The sequence below is a fragment of the Crinia signifera genome, chromosome 1, assembly GCF_055691185.1.
Source record: "Crinia signifera chromosome 1, ASM5569118v1, whole genome shotgun sequence".
Taxonomy (NCBI): Eukaryota; Metazoa; Chordata; class Amphibia; order Anura; family Myobatrachidae; genus Crinia; species Crinia signifera.
In genome coordinates this window covers 68,103,615-68,111,991 of record NC_139217.1, presented here as the reverse complement: position 1 = coordinate 68,111,991, position 8,377 = coordinate 68,103,615, and the positions used below count along the sequence as shown (strand labels likewise).

Below are 8,377 nucleotides of genomic sequence, written 5' to 3'. Positions count from 1 at the left end.
TAGACTTGTGTCCGCCGGAAACAGAGACACAATATACGCTTTAAACCGAGGATCGAGCACTGTGGCCAAAATGTATTCCTCTGACTTTAACAGACTGACCACCCTCGTATCCTGGCAAAGCGTATGGAGGGCTTCATCCACAATAGCGACATGCTTTGCGGAATCGCTCCGCTTTAGCTCCTCCTTCACTTTCTCCAGCTGCTTTTGTGCCAGCCTGATCAGGGGAATCACCTGACTAATGCAGGCAGTGTCGGCACTGACTTCACATGTGGCTAGTTCAAACGGCTGGAGAACCTTGCACAACACGGAAATCAGCCTCCACTGCGCTTGAGTCAGGTGCAGCCCCGCTCCTCTGCCTATGTCGTAGGTGGCTGTGTAGGCTTTAATGGCCTTTTGCTGCTCCTCCATCCTCTGCAGCATATAGAGGGTGGAGTTCCAGCGCGTCACCACCTCTTGTTTCAGCTGATGGCAGGGCAGGTTGCGGAGTTTTTGCTCCCGCTCCAGCCCTCGGCAGGCTGTGGCAGAATGCTGAGAGTGTCCGCAAATTTTGCGTGCCACCGCAAGCATTTCCTGCACACTCCTGTCATTTTTTATGAAATGCTGCACCACCAAATTTATTGTGTGGGCAAAACATGGCACGTGCTGGAAATTGCCCATGTTTAATGCCCGCACAATGTTACTGGCGTTATCCGACACCACAAATCCCCAGGAGAGTCTAAGGGGGGTAAGCCACAGGGAGATGAATTCCCTCAGTTTCTCTAAGAGGTTGTCGGCGTTGTGCCTCTTCTTGAAACCGGTGATACACAGCGTAGCCTGCATAAGAAGGAGCTGGCATGCAGGAGATGCTGCTGCTGCTGCGGAAGGCGATGCATCTACCCAGTGGGCTGTCACAGTCATATAGTCCTTAGTTTGCCCTGATCCACTTGTCCACATGTCTGTATTTTTCAGAGCACTGAGGACACTTTTTCTGACCTCCCTGTACATCGCGGGTATCGCCTGCCTAGTGAAGTGGAATCTAGATGGGATTTGGTACCGGGGACACAATACCTGCATCAACCGTTTAAATCCCACTCCATTGATGGCGGACACCGGACGCACGTCTAACACCAACATAGCTGTCAAGGCCGCAGTTATCCGCTTTGCCATAGGATGACTGCTGTCGTATTTCATCCTCATGGAAAATGACTGTTGAACGGTCAATTGCTTAGTGAAAGACGTAGCGGTCTTACGACTTCCCCTCAGGGATGATGACTGACTTCCCCTCTGGGATGATGACTGACTTCCAGGAGCAGCGGCAGTAGTAGTAGTAGGCGTAGTGCTGCAGGATCCTCCAGAGGAATCTATGGAGTCATTCATGCAGGTGAGATGGACTGCAGGACTCCCCCCTATCCGGATCGAGGAGGAATTTGTCGAGGAGGGAGTTGGTGGTGTGCTTTTCGGGCATTTGGCTCCAAAAGGAGGACCAAGTGATTTAGGTGTCGCTGGACTGCTAGCCGCACTTTCTGGACTAAACACTGAACCATGACGCGTCTTTAGGTGACGTTGAAGGGAGGTTGTCCCTAGGTGGGCAAGATCCTTACCCCTGCTTATTGGAGTTTTACATAAGCTACAAATGGCAATACTTTTGTTGTCCGGATGCGGATAAAAAAAATTCCAGACCGCAGAGGTGGATTTATTGGTCCTTTGTCCAGGCATGACGATGGGCTTTTTCATCCCATGGACAACAACTTTTTCCCCCACAGGTGCCTCATTCCCCCCTGGTGCGTCATTTAAGCAAACCAAGTCTCCATCCTCCTCGACAACTTCCTCCTCAGTGCCAGCTACATCAATATCCTCCTCCTGGTGTACAACATCACCTTCACTAATAAAATCTGGAACTAGACTGTGGGTGATCCTTCCAGCATATGCAGAGGGCGTACTGCAAATGGTGGAAGGAGCCACCTCTTCACTTACAGTGATTTGAAGGTCCGGCATCACAACCACCGCCACCCTCGGACTCTCCGTGGGGATTTGGGATATGTTTTTAGAAGGATGACTTTTTTCCAGATTTATTTTCTGAATTTTTTTCTGTTTTTTGTTCTGACATTTTTTCAGACTTTTTTGAGTCAGTGTCAGCCTATCTCTCTTTAATTTCCTATTGGGCGGGGAGAGAGGAGGAGGAGGACTTTCCTCGTCATCTGAAGCTGCACCACTAGTCATGAAGTTAGGCCATGACCTTAGCCGTTCCTTGCCACTCCGTGTCGTAAATGGCATATTGCCAAGTTTAAGTTTCTCTTCCAACGATTTACATTTCATATTTTTATTCCTTTTACGGAAGTTTGGTTTCGATTGTACATGCCCTCTGCTTTCACACTGGGCATCGGCCATGGCAGACGACGTTGTTGGCATTTCATCGTCTATGTCATGACTAGTGGCAGCAGCTTCAGAACTATGAGGAAGTGCATCTTCATCTTTCCTTTGTTTGTTAACCTCCATATTTTGGATCTACATATTATTGTGGAGTTATGTCACAGAACAGCGCCACTGGAGTGCAATCATATATGTCAGTGAGTATGCACCAGCAGGCAGTTATACAGATACAGCAGTATTAGGCAGTGAGCCACACACCAGACAGGTACGGCAGTATTAGGCAGAGAGCCCCAGACCAGACAGGTAGATAATGATATACGGCAGTATTTAGGCAGTGAGCCCCATACCAGAGGGTAGATACGGCAGTATTAGTCAGTGAGTCACAGACCAGACAGGTACGGCAGTATTAGGCAGAGAGCCCCAGACCAGACAGGTACGGCAGTATTAGGCAGTGAGCCCCAGACCACAAAGGTAGAGATATACGGCAGTATTTATTTATTAGTCAGTGAGCCCCAGACCAGACGGTACATACGGCAGTATAGCCAGTGAGCCCCAGACCACAAAGGTAGAGATATACGGCAGTATTTAATTATTTATTAGCCAGTGAGCCCCAGACCAGACGGTACATACGGCAGTATAGCCAGTGAGCCCCAGACCACAAAGGTAGAGATATACGGCAGTATTTAATTATTTATTAGCCAGTGAGCCCCAGACCAGATGGTACATACGGCAGTATAGCCAGTGAGCCCCAGACCACAAAGGTAGAGATATACGGCAGTATTTAATTATTTACTAGGCAGGCAGTATTTAATTATTTATTAGCCAGTGAGCCCCAGACCACAAAGGTAGAGATATACGGCAGTATTGAATTATTTATTAGGCAGGCAGTATTTAATTATTTATTAGCTAGTGAGCCCCAGACCACACAGGTAACTAGATAAGATATACGGCATTATTATTTATTAGGCTGTGAGCCACAGACCACCAGACTGGCAGATTCAGTGCAGGCAGCAGTGCAGCACCAGTGGACTATATATATTTAATCAATTAATTATTAATATATATAATAAATGGCACAGCACCAGAGGTATGCCCCAGCACAGAGGAGACAGTAGTACTACAGGCAGGTACACAGTTAGACTGTTCTCCTAAGCAGAGGAGAACAGAGTACACAGCAGCACTGAGGGAGACAGCCCCAGCAAATAAAATAATTAATTACAGCACAGCACACCAGAGGTAGACCGCACAGAGAGGCAGTAGTACTACAAGTACACAGTTAGACTACTACACAGCAGCACTGAGAGACAGCACCAGCGATTGCAAAAGCTCAAGGTCAAGCTCAAGTTTAAGCCCCAGCAGCAGCACCAACACACCCTCTCCCAACCCACTACTTGACTGGAGTTAAGATGGCGGGCGCGGCAGCCGCTTATAAAGCCTCGCGAAATCCGACGCCGGGAGATGACGTTCTAATCACGCGGACGGACCGAGTCAGGCGGGAATCTCCGAGCGCTGCTCGGAATCGGGCTCGGAATGATGACGTCTGCACATCTCTAATTCTGACCACCTCTCAACATTGTTTTTAGGGCAAAAGGTTTCAACAAGGTAGCTGGATAACTATGCTAAGCCACACAAGTGTGCAGCACAAACACATGACTCCTCTAGGAGTGGCACTGCAGCGGCAGGCAGGATGGCAGTTTGAAAAGCTGGACTCCACAATCATAGATCCCTCTGGAGGCAATTGCTAGTCTTTATTCAAGAATTGATACTTAATTTTGATGAACATAATATCCACATTTTGTGGAAGCAACCTTCTACACCGCTCACAGTACACACTGGAGAGGGGGAAAACTCAGGTAAAATAGAGTCAGTTTGTACAGTGGCTTCCAAACTGCCTATTTTTACTGCCTGTACAGGTAAGGACTGTCTGATGTATACTTGGATACTTTCACTAAAGTTTCCTCCACCACAGTGATGTGAAGGTTCGCATGATGGGAAGGTCCGGCATAGCAAGCACCAACATCCTTTGACTCTCCTTGGGGATTTGTGTTAAAATGTCTTTAGGAGGTTGTGGTTGTTTGCAGTTGCTCCTGAGCTTAGGTGCAGTGGGACTGAACTTGTGTAGCAATGGAAAGTTGTGCTGGCTGCAGGTGGTTACGAAAAGCCTGAGCTTAGGTGCAGTGGGACTGAACTTGTGTAGCAATGGAAAGTTGTGCTGGCTGCAGGTGGTTACGAAAAGATGTTTATCTTTTTGATGTCCTTCTCTTGGGACCTGGAGTTTTCAGAACGAGGATACAGATGGTGCATGAAGACAAAAGCATTCTAATGGTGGTCCATGACTGTCGCTGGCAGGTGGATATCTTGTCCCACCATTATGGGGTGGTTCTTAGCAATGTCTTTGATACACAGGTAGGAGATGTATACCTGTTCTTCATGGAAACTGGGGGCTTCCTTCCTAATCGTACGTGTTCACTTAAGGAATGTTTGACCCCACATGCCGTCTTCACAAGTTTCATTCCTGACTTACAAGCAAAATTTAATAAAGGATAACCCCAATATATGGTTTGATCGTCCAATGTCTCCACATTTGCTGAAAGTATTGGCTCTGAAAGTCTTACACCCCTTGGCTCTGCGCCTAGCAATGATGGATGCCATGTTAGCTGATCTTACATTATTGGTTGATGGGTATTTAAATACGTATAGCCAAGGAGCAGCGGATGATTTGGGCAGCACTGAGATCTGCTCTGATCTTCTAAAAGAACTTCAGCAACTTTCGGTTTTACAGCTATTTAGGCGAGAGGAAGCAATACATGAATACATTGTCAACGGCCAAGGTTATCTTACCCAGGGGAAAAAGAGAAGCCAATGAATGGAATAGCTGCACTGCAGAGCTGCAAAGGAGCGAAACCTACTGGCTAGATATATTCCCCCCCCCCCCCTTATTATATCCCCTTTAGTATTTGCACTTGAGTCAGGTGCATCCCCGTTCCTTTGCCTATGTCCTAGGCGGCTGTGTAGGCTTGAAAAGCCTTTTGGAGTTGAACTGTTCCATTTGCCTGAGCATTTATACAGATGCTGTAACCCTGAGATGTGGCCGCAACTTCTGCCGGGTCTGTATTGATCATGCGCTGGATTTACAGGAGGGGAATGGAGCTTATACCTGTCCTGAGTATAGCAGAGTGTCAGCAGCACCTTGCACTGCAGAGCAACATAACGCTGTGTAACAAGTCTGCTTGGCCACATCAGGAGGAGACTAGGATCTTCTGCACTCACTGTATTCACTCTCTTGTACCTGCTGCTAAATCCTGTCTGCATTGTGAGGCTCATCTGTGTGATAATCACCTGAGAGTACACTTCCAAGTTGGCAAAACATGTCTTATCTTATCCCACCACTGCCCTGGGGAACAGGAAATGCTCCGTCCATAAGAATGTCCTAGAGCAATGGTTCACAACTGCGGTCCTCAAGGACCCCAACAATGCACATTTTCCAGGTCTCCTGGCAGTTGCACACGTGCACTCATTATTCACTGGCACATTTTAAAAGATCACAGGTGGAGCTAATTAGTTCACCTGTGATTCTGTGTGTAGACCTGAAAAGCATGTACTGTTGCAGACTGAGGCTGAGAACCACTGTCCTAGAGTATAACTGCATGAGGATGCAGCCTGTATCTGTGTGTCCTGCTATCTGATTGGGGAACACAGAGCACATAAGGTGTAGTCATGTGTCATGTTGACACGTCACCTGGTCATATGCGTAACAGCTCCTGATTAGTGCTAATCCAAATAAATCCCAACGGGGGAAACATAGCTGTCCAGGAAGCATCAACAAGACGGAACTACTGTCCAGGAAGCATCAACAGGACGGAACTACTGTCCAGGAACCATCAACAGGACGTACTGTAACTGTATTAAAAATAAAACAGAAAAAAAAAATACCAATAATTTCCTTGAAAAACACATTTTAAAAACGCATACTGAAGCAAAAGACAAAAATTTTAATAACTCAATGGACAAATCCACTTAACTGAACTCTCTGTAAAAGATAATAATAGAGAAAATAACTTATAATACAAATAATTTACATAACAAATAACTTATAATAAAAATAATTTACATAACAAACTAACTGAAGTTTTGAGAAATAAAACTCACATCTTGAAAAAAGTCCAGATGAGGTGTGCTCTTGCTTCTCCTCTTTCTTCCATGCCCGTATGCAATTCTGTGGAAAGATCCCCATCCTGGGAAACCGCGGGATCCATAGTCCAATGGTTTTTTACACAGATGTTGTGCAGTACACAACAAGCATTAACTATGCCGCAAACATTTGCCGGTGAGTATAAAAGGTCAGCGCCGGACTTGTCCAAACATCAAAACTGGGTTTGTTTTATTCATACCAAAGGTTCTTTCAATTACTGCCCTCGATGTCGTGTGAGCCCTTTGGTACGTCCCACAGCATCACCTACAGGATTAGATAATGGGGTCAACAGCCAATCTTTGTTTGGGTAACCCGCATCACTTAGGGAAAGACCAAAAAAATGAATACATATAAATTGTAGACCTTAAAAAAAATACAACAATACGTTTTTGGGGGGATTCAAAAATATTGTACTTACCTAACAGCCAGCCATCCGGCATTCGTCCTTCCTCATAGTCGGCATACATGGCAGAGTGGCTCAGTATAAACGAGTCGTGGGTGGACCCAGGATCACCCACAACTAAACTATTGATTTTAATTGTGTGGTCACAGACCACCTGCATGTTTATCGATTTGAAAGTGTTTTAGATTTTGAAAACATTTTCCGATCCTGTGGTGGTCTGAACGGCAGATGGGTACAGTCTATTGCTCCCAGAATGTTGGGGAATTTCCATTTGTTGTAAAAGCCAGATTTAATCTCATTCCATTTGCTCTCTGTATCTGGAAATTTGATGAACTGAGTCATTATTTTGCGGAACGCCTTAATGAACTGGTCTATACAGCATGTGATTGTAAACTGTTAAAATCCACATGTTTGGCACAAAGTTGGCTGGAATATGCTAGATGCAAAGAAATGCAACGCACCCAGTAGCTTCTGGATACCAGTGACTGCGTGATTTCATTGACCCCAAGCGACCAGGTCTGGTTCCAACAGATCATACAGCATATGGATTGCATGAGACGATAAAGGCCATCATTTGTTATCACTTACGTCTTGGTGAGATCATCCAGTTCATGCCTAGTATGATACTGGCATGGACGTGGGACTGACACCGGCACTGACTCACCCATTGGAGCTATCACCTGGACTCTAATGCCAACTTCAAGACCCTTCTCTTCCTCCATGCTGGCATTCATCATGAACATAATAGTGTTAATAAATGGCTCCATTGTTGTAGGCCAGGGGTGTCCAGACTTTCGGACTTGGGGATCTACTTTACATTTCAAAAATCTTCTGTGATCTACCATAGTACAAAATCAATAATACAATAGTTTTTAGGGAACTCTACGCTGGCAATGAACACATGAAACAAACTAAACATCAATGTTAACCTAACTAATGGGTGTTTTTCAAATAAAGTTATTGGCAGTATAAAGTTGACGATGCATGAGGCTGCATGTCTTGTGTTAATTTGCTAATACTGTAGATGGTTCCACGTTTGTTAGGCACATATAAAGGCTGTACTGTATTTGAAATGTTCATCAGTCATATGGCTTCTGTGTCTTGATTTAAATATCTTCATTTGTGAAAAAGCAGATTCACAAAGGTACATTGACCCATAAAATACTGTCAAATGAAGAGCTAATGATCTCAAGCCTGGGTACTGTTCTTCTCAATGAGTAAATTCCAGACATTAATATCAGAAGATCTTGCTTTGAGAAGGATATCAGATTTCAGCTTTAACATTTAATAATAGCATGTACAGTAATAGCATGGCATATTAAACATGCATTTCTCTTTATACAATGTATAAAGCATCATGCTCCCATTCTTCATTAAAATAGTAAATTTTTGTTCAGTATTCGTACTAAAACACAACTTACCATATATACTCG

General features: G+C 45.0%; 1 pseudogene; it reads left to right on the top strand.

Annotated features, from left to right (window-relative positions):
* The first annotated feature begins 4,400 nt into the window (after positions 1-4,400).
* On the top strand, positions 4,401-5,215 carry LOC146018818 (piRNA biogenesis protein EXD1 pseudogene; annotated as a pseudogene).
* Positions 5,216-8,377: the final 3,162 nt, after the last annotated feature.